General features: G+C 34.6%; 1 pseudogene; it reads right to left on the reverse strand.

Annotated features, from left to right (window-relative positions):
* The window catches only part of LOC121321103, a 41,972-nt pseudogene continuing 29,119 nt past the window's right edge, over nucleotides 1–12,853 (reverse strand).

Below are 12,853 nucleotides of genomic sequence, written 5' to 3' on the forward strand. Positions count from 1 at the left end.
TTTTTTTAAAGTTTTTATTTTATTTTTTTACTATTGCTCAAAACAGATAAAATCAAGTGATTGAATGCTAAGCGCACTGTGAAAAGCTTTCAGTGTTGTCATTGGTAATAATGGCACACAGCAGCAGGGTACTTAGCTTGTCCTGGTGAGAGCTTAGTAAACAACAAAGTACCCCCCTGATGCTGAACTGTAAACAGTATTGTTTTACACTAAATCACTCTCAGCAGGTGTGGTTTTCCTGGTAGTTGTGGTTATCATTCACTACAGACAGTTGGCATATTAAAAAAACAAACAAACATCAGAGCTAAATCTACTAGAAACACATGTTAAAATGAAACAGTTGAAATTACTGATTGGTCCCATCTATGAGTGCTTGTAAGTGGTACACTGTAAATTAGTTATTCTGATTTATCAAATAAATAAATAAATAAATAAAGCTGGTACTAACAATGAGCACTTAACTTTATAGGTTACATTACTTGGTTAGATAAATAAAACAAACAACAATTTTGCCAGAGTAAAAAAAAAAAAAAAAAAAGAAAATGCTACCACATTATAGCACTGGCTTATTACTTTATTTGAAAAGTCCTTACTAAAATCGTATTTATAAAGCTACAATGTCCACCAACTGTGTTCACTTTTACACCAAAATATAATTTATTGGAATTTGTTTACTACAGTAATCCATAGTTTAAACATCTGTGCACGCTGACTTAATCAGAAAGCCATTTTATTTACATCCTGCACTGACCCTGCAGATAAACCCTGTCCCTCCGCAAGCCTTCTTTCTACGGTCATGCTAAGCTGCAGGTATGTGTTCGACTGCTACACCTCTAGCAACAGGTTACAACGTGTGCACTTATTGTATCCCAGTGATATAAGTTAATATTTTCAACACTGCTTTATAAAGCAACAACCTTCTTTATGTAAAAGCTGCAAAACCAGATGAGGTACTATACCTTTACACAATATGTGAGTGACAAACAGTATGTTTTAGACCCCTTCAAAAAACAACAACTGTCTTCTGTGTCGTTCACATACCCTTCTAATATTTAGATCGTTTGGAAATACAATATCTTTTCATTGTTGACCCGTTAAAGTGAGACATGGTAATTATGCACACAGTATCACAAAGCAATACAACATTTTCAATAATATTAAATCAGCTGTTACCTGAGAAAATGTATTTCAGTTCAACCATTACACATAAATGGCGCCAAAACACCACAAAAATAAATAAATAATAGAAATCTGAATAAAAAATCTGCTATAATTTTCAGGCATTAACAGATCATTCATGAATATTATGTACAAATTAGTCAAACATGTTTTTACACCCCCCACCATTACTAAAATTACCTTTACATAAATACAGGTTTTAAAATTACAGCTCCATGAAATAAATATTAACATAACACAGGGGAAACCATGTGGATCGCATGCAAAACTGTTTAATTTTGTTTTCTATAAAATATGGTACATTCAGGGACATCTGTCATTCCCTGCATTTTTTTCAATCACTTTCAATAAAAATGTATATTCACACATAAAAAAAAAAAAATAAAAAAATAACATTTTCATCATGTAAAAATAATCTTACCACACAGATTGATTTTAATTATTCATGTTGCTTTTTTGTTTTAATTTTCAAAAAATAGAAATTATTTTTTCTGCTTCAGTTTTTTATACCACTCAGGAGGAGCCTCTCTGTTTGTCTGAAAAAAACAAAGCAAATAAATGTTGTTTAGGGCAAGATGTATGGTTACATAAAAAAAAGAACAACAAAATAGAGAAGAAAACAAAAAACTTGACATGCGTGTCTCCTGCTTTCAAATGTGTATTCTTGTAGAACATTAAGGCTTTTTTCAAAATTCCAGCACATCTTATATTGTGTACAGATGCCATCCCATGTAAGAACATGAAAACAGAAGCTCTCTTTTTTTTTATCTTTAACAGTTCTAAGTACAACGTTGTCTTTGTAATTTATAGAAGTTAATACTTTTATAATAAGAAACATCATTTTGCATAGTTGGAGTAGTCCAACATTGCTTAGCTGTCCTCTTGCCCAAATATGAGATCTGTTTTACAATAAGCAACACCCTACACTTGCATTAGAAAACTTATACGGTTCAGAAAGACGCCTGGGTGGTAAATGTTTGCAGGGTTTATGCTGCTCCATTCACATTGCTGTGGAACGCTCTCAGCTCATTCCCCACAGAAAGTCAGACTTACAAACAAAGTTGGTTTGGGTTGGATATTTTCCTTTCCATTCATGCGGACAAATGCTTTTGGCACAAGTACTACAGCCGCACTTGCTGCTTCGTTACGAGGATGAGGTAATCCATCACCATAGCGTCGGGTATGCATGTTAATCAGAACCTGTTTCATTACAGATAATTCCTGGAAAATGAAAATTTGAAAATATGTTATGATTAATCTGTGAACAATATAAACTTGAAATAAACATTCTACAAGAGCTGAATATGGACTCAGCTGTTTTGAAAAGTACAGAAAAAACACTGTTTATTTAAAGGAGATCAACAAATTTAATCTGTTTATGTAGATTCCGTTGTGCTTAGAATTCTTTGTCATAACATTGCGTGTGAGATCTACACTTTCAGCAAAATTATAAGTTTAGTTAGTGATGAGGACGCAGTTTCTAATGATTATAAAAATGAAATGCAGTATTTTATATACTGTATAAATATATTTGATTGAAACCATCTGCAGTACAAGTGCACAGTTAAATGAAGTTTGACAGCATATGTGTAGTAATAAATTCAAAGAATTTACTCAAAGCAGTTTTCATTGAATATGAAGCTAGCATCTCAAATACTTTATGGGAAGCAGTTGAAATAGTGGAGCCAAAATGACACTATTTTACCTGGTAAATTTCCTTCACAAATAAAATTACTTGAATACCTTGCGATACATGGTAAATGGTATCATTGTAAGCATCCAGAGTCACTGCTAAAGATTCTTGGTCATTTAATATTACTATTTAGCACAGTTCAGCCATGTGAAACAGCTCAACTGCAACACAGCTGTTTAAGAGGACTGCAAGCTTTATGCCAACATGCTTAAAGTTGTGAAGTCGGCAAATATGTTGCCAAGGGGATGCACAGAAAGAATTCTTCGTTGAAAATAGGTCAGATTCGCAGTTAATAAATGCATGTCCCATTAAGGATTTATTCATGTGACAACACAAGTAACTCTACAAATCATTCTGTCACTTCTACCAAGTGAAAAAAAGAAGGTTGACACAAAAACTAAATAAATGGTCGACTACATTCTTCAACAAATAAAAAAAAAACAAAAAACATCCAATCAAACAAACAAAATACACATGGGCCAATGTGGGAACATAGTAACAAGAAGATACTGGTCATATATGTACTGTAGGTTTTATTAAAGGTTAACTACTGACCAGTGATTGTACAGGTTAAGTGGCAGACCTTTTCCTTACCTCCAAAAGGTACCTGAAGAACTGGTCATTAAGAAATAATAAACATGAGCATACGTATGTACAGTAAATCTTCGCTTTAAGGCAACTTCAGTAAAAAGACCATCTCACGATTATGGCCACTTTTTTTACAGTCCCAATTTGCTCCTGTTGGCAGCAAAGTAAAGTCACCATTAACGGTTTCATTTGCTGGTGTAATTTGTTAGGGTATACCCCATTGAGGAAAGTTTTCCTTTAAGTAAAACAAAAGCTTATCAAATGATTAAATAACTTCTATAATATTATTTAACATTTCACTTACAAAAAGGGCAGTGAAAGTCATGAGGCACTACTGTATCTTTACTATATAGTTTGTAGTCCCTTATATCTGTAAATAAAATGTATGAATATGCCAGAACTGCATTTTTCATGGGTATGTACTGTCTTTGCCACTTTTTGTTTGCATGTTATTCCTCTGCTGACATTACCCGGTGGTATTTATGAAAAAGAAAAAAATTATTATGAGCTCTTGAATAGTTTTTTTTCTTCTATCAAGCCAGCATAAAAAAAAAAAAAAAAAAAACTTTAAATGTTCTAGACTAGTGAAGTTAACCCTGTCAAACATGTCCTTAACTTCAGGCTTTTTGTCATCATAAATATCAACTGTACCTCTACCAGAAAGAGAAACAGAAGGTTGTCCAATATCCTGATGTGTTTTGGTAAAACAAGCACCTGTCAACTACTTCACACCCACATATAGGTGAAGCAGGCGTCTGGCAACTGCCTGGAGAGCGGTCTGCGCTGCTCATGATCTTTGCTGTTTTCATCTTGTCGTATCAGTGAAGTAGTGTTTCTGCATTTTTAATTTTTTTTTTTTTTTTTTAAATATAAATGAATAATAAGCACAATACTCATACTTTGATGGTGTTTGTTTTATTTATTAATGCGGCTGCTTTTTAGTACAGCTGGTTGAATATGTTTTCAGTGTTTGAAACTGATACATTTCTTGCAAAATAAAAACAAAGGAATAAACACAAGAGTACAGAAAGTGCAAAGCGACAAAGTTATACACAGTCCTTTTGGATAATTTTTATGCTGGCTTTAAAAAAATATATACTATTGATAGTAATTAATTTTAACTTGAGGTTAATGTTTTTGACAGGCTACTATAAGCATTTTAAACGGCACACAATTATGTTGAGATGGGAAGTAAACAGTATTGTGATAAACGTTTACAGTACAGACTATTTTGTATTATTTCTAATGACTCTGCCCAATAGAAAGCAAATACAAGTGTTTCCAAAGATTCCCAAATACTGTGCACCCAAAGACATGTAATTAAGTTTTAAGAATGAAGCCTACTGTTTGGTTTTCTGTCTCAGCAGTTTGTCAGTCCCAGACTGTTGTGAAAAATGATATATTAAATAAACTGGAAAAAAAAAAGAAATGTGTAACCAGATTATTCTGCCTTTTATTGCAACTGTAGTACCATTCAGTGAGCGAAAATTGTAAAGGGTACTTTAGCGGAAACCTCATGAATGAAGGGGTACAGTTTCAAAAAAAGGTGGAAAACCCTAGGTTAAAAAGAAATGTTTAACAAACTTGTTTACTTAAAAAAAAAAATTCTACGACAACACTAATTCAATATTTGTTTTGTATGTTAACACTATTCAGTGTTCTAGTATTGTCAGAAACAAAACAAGATATGAAAAACAACTGTGATTTTATTGTACAGGTCTTTCTAAGCAGTTAACTTTGAACCAGTTTTAAACCTGTTGCATCAGTCAGGTGATTATTAGTTTATTAGCTGTCATGGATTTTAAATTCTTTCCATTAATTTGTTGGAATTATAACCAATTTTGGAAGACAGTTTCATTGGGTGTACAACTGTACTAAAGAAGACACTACCTGGTCATTAAATGTGTAAAAACTGCTTCAGGCTTGGAGGTTGTTTTGTAATCTATTAATTTGCATTCTAAATTATTCAGTGCTGTGAATGTGTATTTGTTGGTGCAGTTGAGTTTTAATTTCCTAACAGTAAACAAAGACACATGGTTGTTTTATGAAGGTTCTCTACTTCCAACTGATAAACGCCAAAGTTTCCAGTCAGGTTCAATAAGCAGCATATTTGGTTTTATTTTTACCGTGCAGTAAACATGTTTGTTGTGCGACATACTTCTAAATCCTGCATGTGAGATCAGATCATGGGTTATGAACTTGAGTCTATCAATGCTTTTGTTGTGGTTGAGTCCCAGCCTTTGCCTGTTATACCTGTGGTTTTACATATTATATTATAAACACATTGTTTGTAATAGATTATTTGATGATAACACTGTTTTGCCTTGTACAGTGATTGGATGGGTTTTGTAAACAAATCGTATCTGTCAATAGCACCAGTCAAAACCACATTTCCTAAGCAAGGACTACAAAGAACGCATTACATGTGAATGTGTGTCGAATCTGCCAATTATTAAAAGATCACTTTCTCAAGGGAATTCAAAAGACAGGCACGCAGCTGAACTAGTAGGACAAAACCATTACCTCATGGTGGTTCAGAAGACGCTCTAAATCTGCTGCCATGTTATTCTTGACTCTCTGCAAATCAGTTCTCTCTTTCTTTAAGGTGCTGAAAAACAAAACAAAAAACATCATAAATAAATTAGGGCTGACAATTAAATTGGCGTTAACTTCTGCGATTAACACGTTCATTTCTTTGGAGATTAATGTTTTTAACGCATGTTAATCACACTCCTCTGTTTTGACCCTCTTAGCATACCGGAATTCATTCCTTGCAGCACCATTTTTGAGTAGATGGAATGTCATGAGTGCAGTCGGCATTTGCATGGAAAGTTAGTCATATAACTGCACTATGAGGCAAAGTATGAAAAGTACAATACTATAATAGTATTTATAATTAAGGAAAATAACCATTTCTCAATGAATGCCTTGTTTTATTTAGACAATTTTAAGATATGAATAAAAGATAAGGCTTTTTTTTGTTTTAAAACAGCAATGAAAATCAGTAAAAGATACAATTTTAAAAGTTAACTGATGAGAAAATATACAGTATAATTTGAAATGCATCAAGGTGAATAATAATCTGAATCCACTGTGATTTAGCAGTTGGTTCAATCAATTTAAACAGCAATTGCTAGAGTTTTTCTGTATAAGTTTGTGTAAATAAATATAAAAAAAATATAAAGAATAGCAACAATATTATTCCAAAAATAGGACAATGTTTTATTACGCTGGGTTGTTTTTTGGTCAATATTATTATTATTATTATTATTATTATTATTATTATTATTATTATAATAATAATAATAATAATAATAATAATAATAATAATAATAATAATAATAATAATAATAATAATAATAATACGATGACAATACAATACAAATTTCTCTTCCACAGTGCTCTTCATGCAAGCATTCCATGGCACTTTACAAAATAAATATAAAAAAGCCTGTGTCTAATATATAATCCAGCTACAAATAAACAGACCCAAATGACTACGTTTTCAAACAGGATTTAAAAGATTCAATTGTGCTCACATTCCTGACATGAATCGGGAGCAAGTTCCAAAGACTAACTAAATTCAAATGAATTTTAGGAACCGTCAGAAGATTATCATTTTCCAATCTCAGGGAACGACCAGAAACATATGGGGTCAGCAGATCTTGAAGATAAGGTCCAAGACCATGTAAGGCCTTATAGGTAATAAGAAGTTTAATAATAATAATAATAATAATAATAATAATAATAATAATAATAATAATAATAATAATAATAATAAAACAAACATGAATGAGTTGGATGCAGTAATTGCATCAATTACATATGCAATTAAAACCAAGATTAATTGCTTGACAGAAAATAAATGGATCCTCTGATGCTATTATATGCAGTATGTTATCTGAATTTGTATGTTAAAAGAAAAGCTCAGTAGTCATGTTTCATTTAACACATCCTGCAGTGACTTAACTAGCCCAGCTTCATGGGTACTGAACAAACTGTCCCATGTTACGCAGGTCTGCTCTGTTTGAATGTATAATGTGAAATGTGTACGTGTCGGTTATAAAAAATATAAAAAGAAAAACGTGTCGCTCCTATCAATGAAGACAACGTACCACATACTGCCCTTGACATGTGTATTTAAAGCAAGCAAGGAAATGACAGTATATCACAGTATATCAAAGATTATAACTCAAAAGTAATACATGAGGGAAGAACTTATGGAAAAGTGAATTGATTTATGTTTATATTGTTCATGAAAGTAAAAAATACATACATAACTAAATTCATTGAGGTTAGCCATTTCATTAATACATAGTATGAAACTGTGTCCTTATGTTCATCCAGTTATTCTGACCTTCCCTGCACAAGGCTCCTTACTCTTCCTTGGCAATTCTCCCAACCCATTACCTGTGCACTATACCTTGAGGGCGACTCAATAAACAAGTTACAACAGAAACCTCAAAAGTAACTGCTTTGCGTGCCTAGATTCAAAGCGTGAAAGATTCTCTCAGGGGTTCATACTCCTACTCATGGTGCTTGTTTTTAATGGCGAACAATGAACGTTGTGATTTGTCACCTTTTGGATAAATGAAAAAAGGAAATGGAACATAATGGTGTGTTGGTAGCTCCTCTTTGGCAATAAGGGCGAAAATCAGCTACCAGCCCAGGATAACACAAAAGTACCGACTACACAAAATCAAGATATTTTATTTATGAAAAAATGAAAAATTATTATTTGCCCTTTCACAATAAGAAAAAGTTTAATTTATTAAACAGATGTAGAGACTTGGTATGCAAATAATAATTACTGTAGCACATTGGTGATATTAAGATACACAACTGTGAAGATCAAATTAATAGAGCACAATTTATTTTAATGTACTACACATTTTGTGGTATGCAGCTATGTGATTTTGAGGTTCAGTAATGTTCATTATAGAGTCCATTTCAATTATCTAAATCAGTGGTACTTAATTCTGGTCCTTGAGATCTATTTATTTATTCCAACCAGGCCGTAAATAAGTTAATTGCCTTTTAGCAGCTTCAATTAACTATGTTACAACCTGCTTGGAGTGGATCTGACCTCGAGGGCCTGAGTTGAGTAACACTGATCTACATAGCAGTTGACTTTAATTCTGCTGCCTATTAACCCCACTGATCAATCAAGAAAAGGTTACGGGAACCACAGACCCACAAAAGGGAAATATTTCTGCAAAGAAGGAGATGGGTTGACAGAAGAATAATGAAATCCTAGGATTTTTGAAAGTTAAGTCCCTATAAAATCAGTAATAATGAGAAATTAATTTAAAATGTCACAACATTTGTACATTTTGAAACAAGTTTACTGTCAAACTGATATTTTAGTCATAAGGAGTTTATGTTGTTAAATTCACCTTTATAAAAATAGCTAAGGAAATGTTTAGGTTAGGAAAAAAACAACTCAAATAATGTTAAATGACCAATAAAACTTAAACACTGTTGGTGTTTACCTGACATCATTCTCCAGCTGTGAAACACACTCTTTCAGAGCCTGGATCTGGGAGTCCTTTTGACGAACTGTTTCTATTAGATAGCTGTATGGTTGCTGTGCTTGGTTCAAGAGGTGATTAGCTCTCTCCAGCTGGAAGAAAGGAATGGAAAAGCTATCTAAAGAAAAACAAAACATATGCCATAGCATTTTTAAACCCTACAACACATAATGTTTAACTACACATGGCCTTACTGATCTATGTATTGGCCCACAATAACCGCAAAATTATACTTACATATGTGCTACTAAAGCTGGCCACCACTGACAACAGCAGAGAAATCATGCTTCTGGGATAGGGCAGCCAATCCAGATGTGCAGAATGCAAAGCGCATTGATTTTATTATATAAGGACACTCTTATTTTTGGGCTATTTGTACTTAGATGTCAGTTTAACTAAAAAAGACATTTACAATTATAAATACAATTACAATTATAAGCCACAATTAAATAAATGGAAACGTAATGAATAATCTGTATTATTATAATTAATTTGAGAAGTTTTTAACAAAGTCAAACAGTTGTTACCTGTCCTTCAAAAACAAAGCTGTCTAAAATATGTGACTATTTTTAGAGATACGTGGTAAGCCCAAAATTTTGTTTTTTGGACAATTTTCCATTTCTTATTCGCCAGTCTAATCATAGGCCTTTTTAATACTAAAAGTGACAGCTGCTTGAAAAGGCGGTACTTTGAAACAGCTGCAAGTTCAGCAACAGTCCCTGTCTGTCAATTACTGCTCTTGCCTTTGTCTAAAAGGTTCTGTGTTTCCGTATCCCACTAGATGTTTTTCTTCACCTGTACTGTCTGCACCATTCCTTAGTTTGGTAAAAAAAAAAAAAAAAAAAAAAAAAAAATCAGTTCTCCACTTGTTTCAAACTAAACAATATACACAATGAACTGCACGACTGTGCAAGTCTTAGGGAATGCACTACATTTACGTTTTCTCTGGGTCAAAGATATTTTTATTTGGTTTCCTAGATACTGTAATCTATAGGCAAACAGATATGAACATGAATATGCACTAAGGCATTATAAAACTCATTTTCTGCCAATACAAGCACTAATGAGGTTGTGCTGCAATATCTACATTGCAGAAAACTCTGGCTTAGCAATTGTTTCCATAACTCTTATTTGGTATCATCAGTGAGTGCTAACACATGCAGTCTAATCCGCTCAAATGACATTTGATGTATTTGTTGCATTGCTTCACTACTCGTCTTCTTAAAGAGTGGGATGTGTTTCACGCCTTCAAGTGAGGCCATTAACAACACAATCCATTGTGTTTATCCAGTAGTATTTGATGGGGTGAACCAATACAAACTTCAAAACCAACTAAAATAAAACCTTGCTTAACGGCACTGTCTGAATTAAGACCTTTTCAAGTCCCAAACTATATCAAGCCATAATAAATATTCTCATTAATGTGACAAATGTAAAATGATACATGTAAATATACAATATAACAGCAGCCCATTTGCCCATTTTATTTGGAGCATATACAGTGAAGAGTATGTTACAACTCCCTAAAAAGGCCAAACGGTTTTCTCAGATGTATGCAAGTAAATCACCACAATATAGTATAGTAAACCATGAAAACATAGGTCTCCACAGTCTTCATTGATAGAAGAGAATCGTATACACCATATTTACATCCATTTTGAAGACAGTACCCAAAGATTTTGGTCTCCATCTCAGGACCAAGGACACAATCATAAAGCAACCAATCATCCATTAAAGATAGGGGACAGCTATATAGTAGTTGTAGGTCTGAGGTTTAGGTCAACAGTTCTCATTAATGTATGCTTTCTGAGATATTAGGTATTGAAAGTACAACATTGCTTTGTCACACGACTGCTGGGTCATTCCATCTCAAGTGGACCAAGAGGGGGTTGCTTGACCACGTTACATCGATTTGCTTTTGATGGAAAGTCCTTCAAATGCATCGAGAAATAAACAGGTCAAAAGGTCATTGACATTGACATTTTTACTACCTTCAGAAATGTTCCGACACACAGGGCATGCACGTAAGACCTAGACTGGGACACGTATAGTTTTCTCAATATAGTTTATGTGTCATCAACCAATAAAGGTGTAATAACCCTGCTGCAATTTCTTTCTATATTATGCAATACCTAGGATTTAACTTGACAGAATCATAAAATACAGTTGTCTAAAAAAGGAGAAGACCACAGCAGAAGGTTAAACTCATAGGTAATAGAAGAGAAGCAGTGGAGTTTATAGCAAGCACTGGAAGAACCCCACGAACTGCACCGTAAAGTTCTTTATGAGGTCTTTAACAGAAAGTGTGCTAAACAAACAGGTGCTTAACAAAACAAAATAAATAAATACACTGAGTGTACAAAACATTAGGAATACCTTCCTAATATTGAGTTGCACCCCCTTTTGCCCTCAGAACAGCCTCAATTCGACAGGGCATGGACTCTACAAAGTGTCAAAAGCATTCCACAGGGATGCTGGCCCTTGTTGACTCCAATGCTTCCCACAGTTGTGTCAAGTTCTCTGGTAGTGGATCTCTACTCCGAATAGCTCATTCCATCTCATCCCACAGATGCTCAATTGGATTGAGATCTGGTGACTGGGCAGGCCGCTGCAGTAAGCTGAATTCACTGTCATGTTCGTGGAACCATTCCTGGACAATCCTAGCCTTGTGGCATGATGGATTAGCAGATGGATACACTGCTGCCATGAAGGGATGCACCTGATTGGCAATGATGTTCAGATATTCTGTGGCATTCAAACGTTGCTCCACTTTTATCAAGGGGCCCAATGTGTGCCATGAAAACACACCCCACACAATCACACCACCACCACCAGCCTACAATGTTGATGGATGCATGTACTCATGTGGTTTTCTCCATAACCTAGTCCTTCCATCAGCGTGAAACAGCAGGAACTGGGATTCATCAGACCAGGCAATGTTTTTCCAATCCTTTTCCTTCCTTAGCCCACTGCAATCGCAGTTTCTTGTGTTTTGCAGAAAGAAGTGGAACTCTGTTAGGTCGTCAGCTGCCGTACCCCATTCGTGTCAAGGTACGACAAGTTGTGCATTCTTTTATGGGTCTTTCGGCACCAATGTTGTACTGTACTGTCAGTTGACTAACTGTAGCCCATCTGTTGCTCTGCACAATTCGTGTCAGCCTTCTTTGGCCTCTTTCATCAATGACCCGTTTTCGACCACTGGCCTGCCGTTGGCTGGATGTCCTTTGGGTGGTGGACCATCCTTGATACACACAGGAAACTGTTGAGAGTGAAAAACCCAGCAGCGTTGCAGTTCTTGACACACTCAAACTGGCACGCCTGGCACCTACTACCATACCCTGTTCAAAAGCACTTAAATCTTTTGTCTTGCCCATTTACCCTCTGAATGGCACACATACACAATCCATGTCTCAATTGTGTCAAGACTTAAAAATCCTTCTTTAACCTGTCTCCCCTTCAGCTACACTGACTGAAGTGGATTTAACAGGTTACATCAATAAGGGATCATAGCTTTCACCTGGATTCACCTCGCCAGTCTATTTCATAGAAAGAGCAGGTGTTCCTAATGTTTTGTACACTCAGTGTGTGTGTGTGTGTATATATATATTACTCATACACACACACACACACACACAACATTAAACGTGATGTGCCGCATGCAAACCAGTGGCCTCTATCTCTAACCTACTTAAAAATACCTAGTTTATACAAGACAAACATATAAGCTGCTTTTATCCCATTAAAATCTACCAAAAGCTTAGTTTGCTCAACCGGAATTCTACCATGCTTGTGACAGATTAAAGTATATGTAAATGTTGTAGAAACAGCTGTAGTGGAAACAGCTTAAATGTCAGTATGCAAC

This window comes from Polyodon spathula, chromosome 9 (genome assembly GCF_017654505.1).
Source record: "Polyodon spathula isolate WHYD16114869_AA chromosome 9, ASM1765450v1, whole genome shotgun sequence".
Taxonomy (NCBI): Eukaryota; Metazoa; Chordata; class Actinopteri; order Acipenseriformes; family Polyodontidae; genus Polyodon; species Polyodon spathula.